The following is an 8,767-nucleotide window of genomic DNA, read 5'->3' on the forward strand; positions in this document are numbered from 1 at the left end:
TTTTATTTATTTGACAGAGACACAACGTGAGAAAGAACACAAGCAGGGGGGAGTGGGAGAGGGAGAAGCAGGCTTCCCGCTGAGCCAGGGAGCCCGATGCGGGGCTTGATCCGACAACCCCGGGATCATGAACTGAGCCGAAGGCAGACGCTTAACGACTGAGCCACCCAGGTGCCCCGGGGGCTGGCAGTTCTAAGATGGCTTCAGTTGTGACAAACTAGTTCCGTTTCAGATTTATCTCCACCTCCAGCAGGCTAGTCCAAGATTGTTCTTATGGTGGGGGGTGGGGGGGATGAGGGAGAAACAGGGGAAGAGAGGAGGGAAGAAGGGGAGAGGAGGGAAGGGAAGAGAATAGAGGGGATAAGAGAAAGAGTGAGAGAGGGAGAGACGGAATGAGAGAGAGAGTGAGCGAGAGACAGAGACAAAGACAGAAAGAGAATATGGTCTCTTGAGAGAACTGGCCGTCTAACACCTCTACCACATTCTTTTGGTGTGCCCTTTACACAAATTTGTTTTGAGTAATAAGCGAGTCAGTCTCTTTGTAGAATTTATACAGTAAATTGTGAAATGTCATGAAGTAGATCTAATAAGACATCCCACACATCCTGTCTTAGTTCTGTCCTCCATAAGATACACAGACTTATATCCTCGCGAGAGATGAAGTCAGTAATGACATCTGGGGGCAGGGAATGTCATGTGAGATATCTTACGTGCTTCTGCCCCGTTCCACAAAGCTTTGCGGTGGCTTGGTGCAAGAATTCATGCACAAAAATGCCAGCATACCATAAATACAAATGATGAATATGAACTGAGAAAAACACAATTGATAGTAGGAAATCAAGACCCAGGGTTCGGCGTGGTAAGGGACACTAACCCAAATACTCAAGCCATAAGGACAATATCACGACTGTAGTCGAGTCTTATGTTTGGTTCTGTGTTTCCTAGAAGAAAACAAAAAAAGATGTGTTTCCTCAAGTATGGCATGTAAGTTGATCCATGAAGGCCCAAGCCTGCCAGCACACCTGCCCTCCCCACCCTCTGGGCACTGACTGCAGAGAAGCCCGTCAGCAGGTGCAGTGTGAGGCACTTTCCTGTCCGTGGTCTCGCCAGACTGCACGGAGTGCTCGGGATGGCTGGGAGGCAGGCAGGGAGGGCCCTGGGCTCTCAGCTGCGAGGTGCAGACTGTGGTCAGAAGAACCGGGGTTTACGAAACAAGAGGAAGGGAAGTGAGACGGATTTCTCCGTTCATGCCAGTGACACAAAGTTTCCTTTTTAAATAAATTTAACTTTAAAAAAAGAAGTCAACATCGATATCAATATCAAGGGCACAGACGATACATAGGTAAGGCAAACTTGGGCAGGTATGCCGTGAGCACCTGACGTCTGAGAAGCAGCTTTCTGGGATGTCCCTTTATGAGCAGCAGTGGTTCCCAGAGAACTTTCCAGGGTAAGTTAGTAGCAAATACCCCTCTGCCTAGAGTCTGTGCACCGTAGGGACCCTGTAAGATGGTACGCCCTTATATTTACATTTATGTGTAAGCATATGAAATGAGTCAAGTTTTACTACTATTTAAATATTCTCATGGATACAGGTACTTCCCCTGCTTGGTCAGCTTGCCAGGTGTGCCCTCCCTGGGGCATCCCCCACCCCCCGTGGTTCTCTAGGTATCTGGGCACGGGGCGGGGCCGAGGGGGAGTGGAAGTTCCCTAAACAAGGAGTTGACACATTTTTTGTTGGTGGTGGTCGCTTTCACCCGATGGACACGCCGGAGTTCAGAGGTGTCTCAGTGGGTGTGATGCTCGGAGCATCTGGCTTCAACTAAACTATCTTTCCCAAACGGAGAGGATTAAAGACAAATCCCCCAAATAATAAGCACAAGCGAACAAAAAGGAAATGGCACAACCTGCCTGTCTCTGATCCTTCAGGTGGGCGAGCTTTTTCTCAGCCGCGTTGTGAGGTGAAGCACGGTTCTGATCTAGCCAACCAAACGTCGACCTCCAAACTTAAACGTAATAGAAAGACACTTAAAATATGGATTTAACTCCCCTCTTGTCAGTTATGAGCCTCGCCTTGAGTTTGCATTGTGCCTGTTCCATTAGCTACGGGAGCATGAAGCCATCAGGATTACAAGGCATTTTTAAAGGGAAGCAGCTTCAACAGCCATCATCATAATTGAGGGATACTGTTCTAGTCATGAATAAAATAAGAAAAAAGTCACTAATTTTTATCTGTATGTCATCCTTTTAAATTGCCATTTTACGCATGCTTTCTACTATAGATAATGTATTGATATCTCGGCATAGGCATCTAATTTATAAATAAATCCATACAGACTGGGAGAGCACGCAGATACATTTTTTCATTCATGAGGGATGTAATTAGAACCGTTGGGTTACTGCTGCTTTCATTTAGAAATCAGCTGGTTGAATGGGCTTCTTAAACTTAGAATCACTATGTTTGGAGAACACCCACATAATAATTATTTTCATATGAAAACAGTTGACTGAAGACTCGTCTCCCCGGCGTGGGTGATGGCAGCTGCTTCCCCCCGTGTCCACATCGGCCACCCGGCTGCCCCCCGGGGCCCGTGAAGACCAGCCGCCTCCACCACGGCCCCTTCTGCCTCTCGGTAGCTCACAATGAAGCTCCGTCATTTCTGGAAGGAGACGTGCCCGGCAGATGAAGCAGGAAGTGTGGCGGGAGGGAAGAATGGGTGGCGTTGGGCCACATGCTGCCAAGGGGGTTGTGAGTGTGGTTCTGGTTGGTGAGAACGCTGCGACTCGCTCCTCCATCCTCAACAAAACCAGGGCAGCTGCAGGTGTGGGAATCACCGCAGCACTGTGACACTGGCTTCAGTTTCCGAGGAAGAACTGTTGAACTGAACCCATAAACTAAATAATGATAATGTAGGTGGCCTCCTTGTTCAGCTGCCTCTTCCGGAGCATGCTGCCGAGGGAGAGATCTGTAATGCGGTTTCTCCAGACAAGGATGTGGATGGCTTTCACGTCATTCATGTAGGGCGAGTGCGTCCAGACCAGTACTCCATGTTACTGACGACCTCAGGAATGTCTAGGAAATAATTAAGCAAACTGGCCTTCCCACCCCAGGGAAGAATGTGGTTGTGGCTGGAAGGTCAAAAATGTTGGAATGCCCATCGCGATGCCACGACGCACAGATGGGGCGCATGAATGACCTGGAGAGGATGAGATTATAACAGCTCATCCATACGCTCTCTACACACCCAAACATACAGTTCTGGCAGATACTGTGGTCTCTGCTGCAGGCAGACCAAATCTGATCACAGCAGATAAGATCAAGGAGGGAGCAGCTCCACATCACTCGGCATCAGGGAAATACAAACCAAAACCACAATGAGATACCACCTCACACCAGCGAGAATGGCTAAAATTAACACGTCAGGAAACAACAGATGTTGGCGAGGATGTGGAGAAAGGGGAGCCCTCTTACACGGTTGGTGGGAATGCAAGCTGGTGCAGCCACTCTGGGAAACAGTATATGGAGGTTCTTTAAAAACTTGAAAATAGAGCTACCCTATGACCCAGCAATTGCACTACTGAGTATTTACCCCAAAGATACAAATGTAGTGTGCAAAGGAGCACCTGCACCCCAATGTTTATAGCAGCAATGTCCACAGTAGCCCAACTATGGAAAGAACCTGAATATCTACAGATGAATGGAATCTTGCCATTTGCAAAGACATGGATGGAACTAGAAGGTATTATGCTAAGTGAAATAAGTCAATCAGAGAAAGACAATTATCATATGATCTCAGTCATATGTGGAATTTAAGAAACAAAATAGAGGATGATAAGGGAAGGGAGGGAAAAACAAAACAAGATGAAATCAGAGAGAGAAACAAACCATAAGAGACTCTTAACCATAAGAAACAAACTGAGGGTTGCTGGAGGGGAGGGGGATGGGGGATGCGGTAACTGGGTGATGGACGTTAAGGAGGGTACCTGATAAATGAGCACTGGGTGTTATAATAGACTGATGAATCACTGAACTCTATCTCTGAAACTAATAATACATTATATGTTAATTAACTGAATTTAAATAAAATAATTTTTTTTTAAAGGAGGGAGCAGCAGTCACCAATATGGGAATAAATGGGCTTCAGGATCCCATAACAGTTAACCCCAAGTTGGTTGGAGATGTGGATTTTTTTTTTAAAGATTTTACTTATTTATTTGACAGCAAGAGAGAGACAGCCAGCGAGAGAGGGAACACAAGCAGGGGGAGTGGGAGAGGAAGAAGCAGACTCCCAGCAGAAGAGCCTGATGTGGGGCTCGATCCCAGGACTCCAGGATCACGCCCTGAGCCGAAGGCAGACGCTTAACGACTGAGCCACCCAGGCGCCCCGGAGAGGTGGATTTTGAAGGAGTCAGAAAGAAAACCAGTGACATCACTGCAGTCCTGGGGGTGTTGGTCCCATGACAGCAGCAATGCTAGTGAAGAGTACCATTATCGTTGCAAAAAAGGTGCTGAGGCTTGAAAAGCAAGAAGTATTGAAGCCTAAGGAGCTTGGAGTAGCTATTAATTGTTGTGTCTTCTGTCATGAACAACACTCCAAGCTAGTTGAAGAGGCAAAACAGGCCAACAGAAATGCAGTATTGTTTAGTTTATTTTACTGAAATGGTTTTAAATGGTTTAAAATGCTTTGTATTTACTAAAAGCTTAAATAGGTGGGTGTTTATGCACATGGTTCTCCAATACCTCACCTCGGAGCACACCATTGTCATTCTGGGTCATGTGATCCAGCCAAGAGAAGCCATTCGCCTAGTGATTAACATGGCGGACATTGTCACATTGAAAGCAGATGCTTAAATTCGCCAAGCCACTTCCGTTAAAATTTGCCTTTTCTAGGATTGCATTTCCCAAGTTGTTTTTGAATAAGAGTTGATACTCACTTTAGTTTCCAAAACTTTTGAGTTCAACTGGTCAAACCAAAGGAAAAATGTTGCTAGAGAAAATTAGCGAAATGATCAAAAGGAAGAAAGAAATGTTAATTTAGTTAAAAATGTTAATTTAGTTAAAAAAAACTACTCTAATTTACATATGTATTGTATGTAAAAACTATATGTTAATGGTGTCCTAAGCTGTCATTTGTGGCTTAGTCATTGAGAACATGTTTAAGGTTGTGAGGTTAGTTCTCTTTTTATGTGTTACATTCATGAGGTTTCCGATTTTTTTCCAGGATTGAAAGGCTTATTTTATAGATTATTGGTATGTATTGTCATATTTGGCTTCTTCTATATCCTTGAACTTCATTGTCACATCTTTGTACTGGTGGGGGTGTCCGCGTGGTTTCTTTGGTATATCTTGAAACCTATTTTTGAAAAACAAAACTTGGGCTTGATAATCATTAGGGCAGCTTGTGTAAGTGTGCAACTGACTTTTCCACTGAAGGCTTGTCAGCAGCTGCCTGCTTTTCTCTGATGTACCTGCTGGCTTTCCCTGATGGGCTTTTGAGAACTTGAGTTAATATTGAATTTAATCAGACTTACTGATTTAAACGGGTTTTTTGTAGTTTCATTCTTTTTTTTTTTTTTTTTTAATAAAACACTTCTGAGTGGTGTAGGGAAAAAAAAAAGACTGGTCTTAGTGTTAGTGGTGTAATCACAGAATGCATCACCCACACAGGCCACTTCCACTTTGTGATATTAATGCTAGTGTACGTGAAGAAACTCACTTAACTATTTTCTACAGCCAACGAACAGGCATCCACATTTACTAAAGTCGGTTTCAAATCATTAATATTGAAGTAATACAAAAGGGGTTGCAGAGCACAGCCCTGCTTTGTGCTACTGGACACTGTTAGTTGAATCATCAAAAGATAAGCCGGAAACAATGTAAGTGTCTGTCGATAGATGAATGGTAAAGAAGATGTGTCATATATATTATATGTTATATATATATAATATTATTCACCCATGAGAAAGGAAATCCTGCTATTTGCAACAACATAGATGGACCTTGAGGACATTATGCTCGATAAAGGAAGACAAATACTGTATTATCTCACTTATATATGCAACCTAAAAAAGCAGAACTCATAAAAACAGTGAGTAGAATGGTGGTTACCAGTAACTGGAGGTGGAAGAACAGGAGAGATGTTGTTGAATGGTACAAACTTGCAACTCATGGATAAGTAAGTCCCAGAGATTTCATGCACAGTGTAGTAATTTATAGACAACAGCCCTGTATTATGAACATCAAACCTGCTAAGAGACTAGATCTTAATTTTTCCCACCACAAAAAAAGAAATGGTAATTATGTGATGTGACAGAGGTGCTAAGGGTCACTACAATAGTGATCGTGACTTGAATGGATATCAACAGCTCTGAATCCATATGGAACTCATTCAGCCTGAGCCAAAGCTGGCTACTGTCATAGAGCCACGTATTGAGGAGAGGTCGGTAAAAGTTTCGAGCAAGGTGGAGGATGCACCAAGACCATGAATGGAAAAGGCAAAGAGAAGCTCGTTCACTCCTCACACAAAATGTCGGCCTGGAAAGCCAGACTGCAGGATAGAGAGAAGAAAGTTATGACAATGAGGTGAAATGCCTACTGTGCATGAAATGGTTGTCATTTTAAAAATGGGGTCCCATGTTCTTTGAGTCTAATTGGATGGAACTGTGTCTATTGCTATGAATGTTTGTGCCCCCAAAATTCATATGTTGAATCCTAACCCCCAAAGTTGATGTTGTTAGGAGACAGGGTCTCTAAAGGTGTTTAGGTCATGAGGTATCCGCCTTATAGAATCAGAGCCTTCTAGAAAAGGCTGCACAGAAGCCCCTAGCCTTTTCCACCATGTGAGGACACAGGGAGAAGTAGCAGCTATGGACCAGGAAGAGGGCCCTCTCCAGAACACAACCATGTGGCACCTTGGTCTTGGACACTCCAGCATCCGGAACTGTGAGAAATAAATTTCCATCGTGTATAAGCCACCCAGGCAGTGGTATTTTGTCATAGCAGCCGGAATGAGCAAGACATCTGTGAAGTTCGTTTAAGTTATGCAGTTGATAAGGATCAGTGCTTATCAGTATGAAAAACTGCAGACTAGTTCTAGTGGCGAAAGGTATTCATCCACCATCTTATTTAAGCAATGAGGAATGTTACCAGATCTCAGCTGAAAGGGGCATGGGGCCTATCACATCTGAATCACCTTCCCAAGGGCCTTAAGAAATAGGTCCTTTGGGACACCAGGGTGGCTCAGTCATTTAAGCATCAGACTCATGATCTCAGCTCAGGTTTTGATCTCAGGGTCATGAGTTCAAGCCCCACATTGGGCTCCATGGTGGGCATGGAGGCTACAAGAAGGAAGGAAGGAAGGAAGGAAAAGAAAGAAAGAAAAGAGAGAAAGAAAGAAAGAAAGAAAGAAAGAAAGAAAGAAAGAAAGAAAGAAAGAAAGAAAGAAAGAAAGGAAGGTCCCTTAGGGAAGAACAACCTACAGTAAAACCAATAAAAGATGGTGTGTAACCTTGAAGACATGTAACTCAAAAGGGGGAAATGATGAAAGGAAGGAAGCATTCTTGGCTCGTAGGCATAGGCCATGGCCCCCACAGAACAGAAAAAGCAGAGTCAGAGAGTAAAAAGTTGTAACAGTTATTCTGGATCTTCCAAAGAAAGGACCTTCTGACATTTCCTTAATCTTTAGACCAAAGTAACCATAAACACAGATGAACCATAAATGAGGAAGGGTCTTTGGAGAATAATGAGCTCTCTCTGCTCTGCTTCCTCATGCATCAGGCAGTCTCCTAAGGAGTCTTTGGGCTCCCGCACAGATATGTACACCAGGAAGAGGATTCCTTTCCCCAGTGGCAGGAGCTAGACCTGGGCCAGGTGTGGCTCACTGCAAACAAATAAGTAGGATGGGGCACCTGGGTGGCTCATTCGGTTCAGCGTCTGCCTTCAGTTCAGGTCATGATCTCGGGATCCTGAGATCGAGGCCTGTGATGGGCTCCCTGCTCAGTGGGGAGCCTGCTGCTCCCTCTTCCTCTGCCCCTGCTCATGTACCCTCTCTCTTGCTCACTCTCTCTCTCTCAAATAAATAAATAAAATCTTTTAAAAAAAAATAAGTAGGACAGGACAACACCTGTGAGTTTAGTTCTTGTGAGTCCCTCCAAATCTGATTTTCCACATGTGTACAAATACAACTAGGCTGCATAACCAGCAAACTGAGCCTCCAGATCATCAAAAGCTCATGTCCCTCAAAATGATCTGCCTGCCTTATCTATTTCATCATTCATTAATGTGTTCAAATATTTATTGAGTACCCACTGTGTGCCAGGCAGTGTTCTGGGTGCCAGAATGAACAAGAGACAAAAATCCAGGTAGACAAAAATATGATAAATAGAATTATAGCGTTAGATAGTGAGAAGTACTATAACATGGTGGAGGAGAAAAACCTAACAGGGGGAAAGAGAGTGCCATTGGTAGTGTTGGGTGGGGGGGGCTCATTTTAGAGAAAGTGGCCTGGGAAGTCTTCAATGAGAAGGCCACATTTGAGAAAATTCTGGAAGGAGATGAGAAAGAGCAATGTGATATTGAGGGAAAAAACATTCCAGGAAAAGGCAATAGCCAGTGCAAAGGCCCTGGGGTAGGAGGGTGCTCACCATGTTTAAGGAAGAACTCAAGAGGAATGAGCAACAAAGAGTGTAGATGAGGCACGAAAGGTAATGAAGCTATAAGGGAGTGGGATGGGAGGGAGGCAGACTGTGTTGGACCTTGGCGGGGGGGGGG

At 44.3% G+C, this 8,767-nt stretch overlaps 1 pseudogene; it reads left to right on the forward strand.

Annotated features, from left to right (window-relative positions):
* Positions 1–1,129: 1,129 nt before the first annotated feature.
* On the forward strand, positions 1,130–5,225 carry LOC113257485 (bifunctional methylenetetrahydrofolate dehydrogenase/cyclohydrolase, mitochondrial-like; annotated as a pseudogene).
* The last annotated feature ends 3,542 nt before the right edge of the window (positions 5,226–8,767 follow it).

The sequence above is a fragment of the Ursus arctos genome, unplaced genomic scaffold (genome assembly GCF_023065955.2).
Source record: "Ursus arctos isolate Adak ecotype North America unplaced genomic scaffold, UrsArc2.0 scaffold_26, whole genome shotgun sequence".
In the NCBI taxonomy this organism is placed as follows: domain Eukaryota; kingdom Metazoa; phylum Chordata; class Mammalia; order Carnivora; family Ursidae; genus Ursus; species Ursus arctos.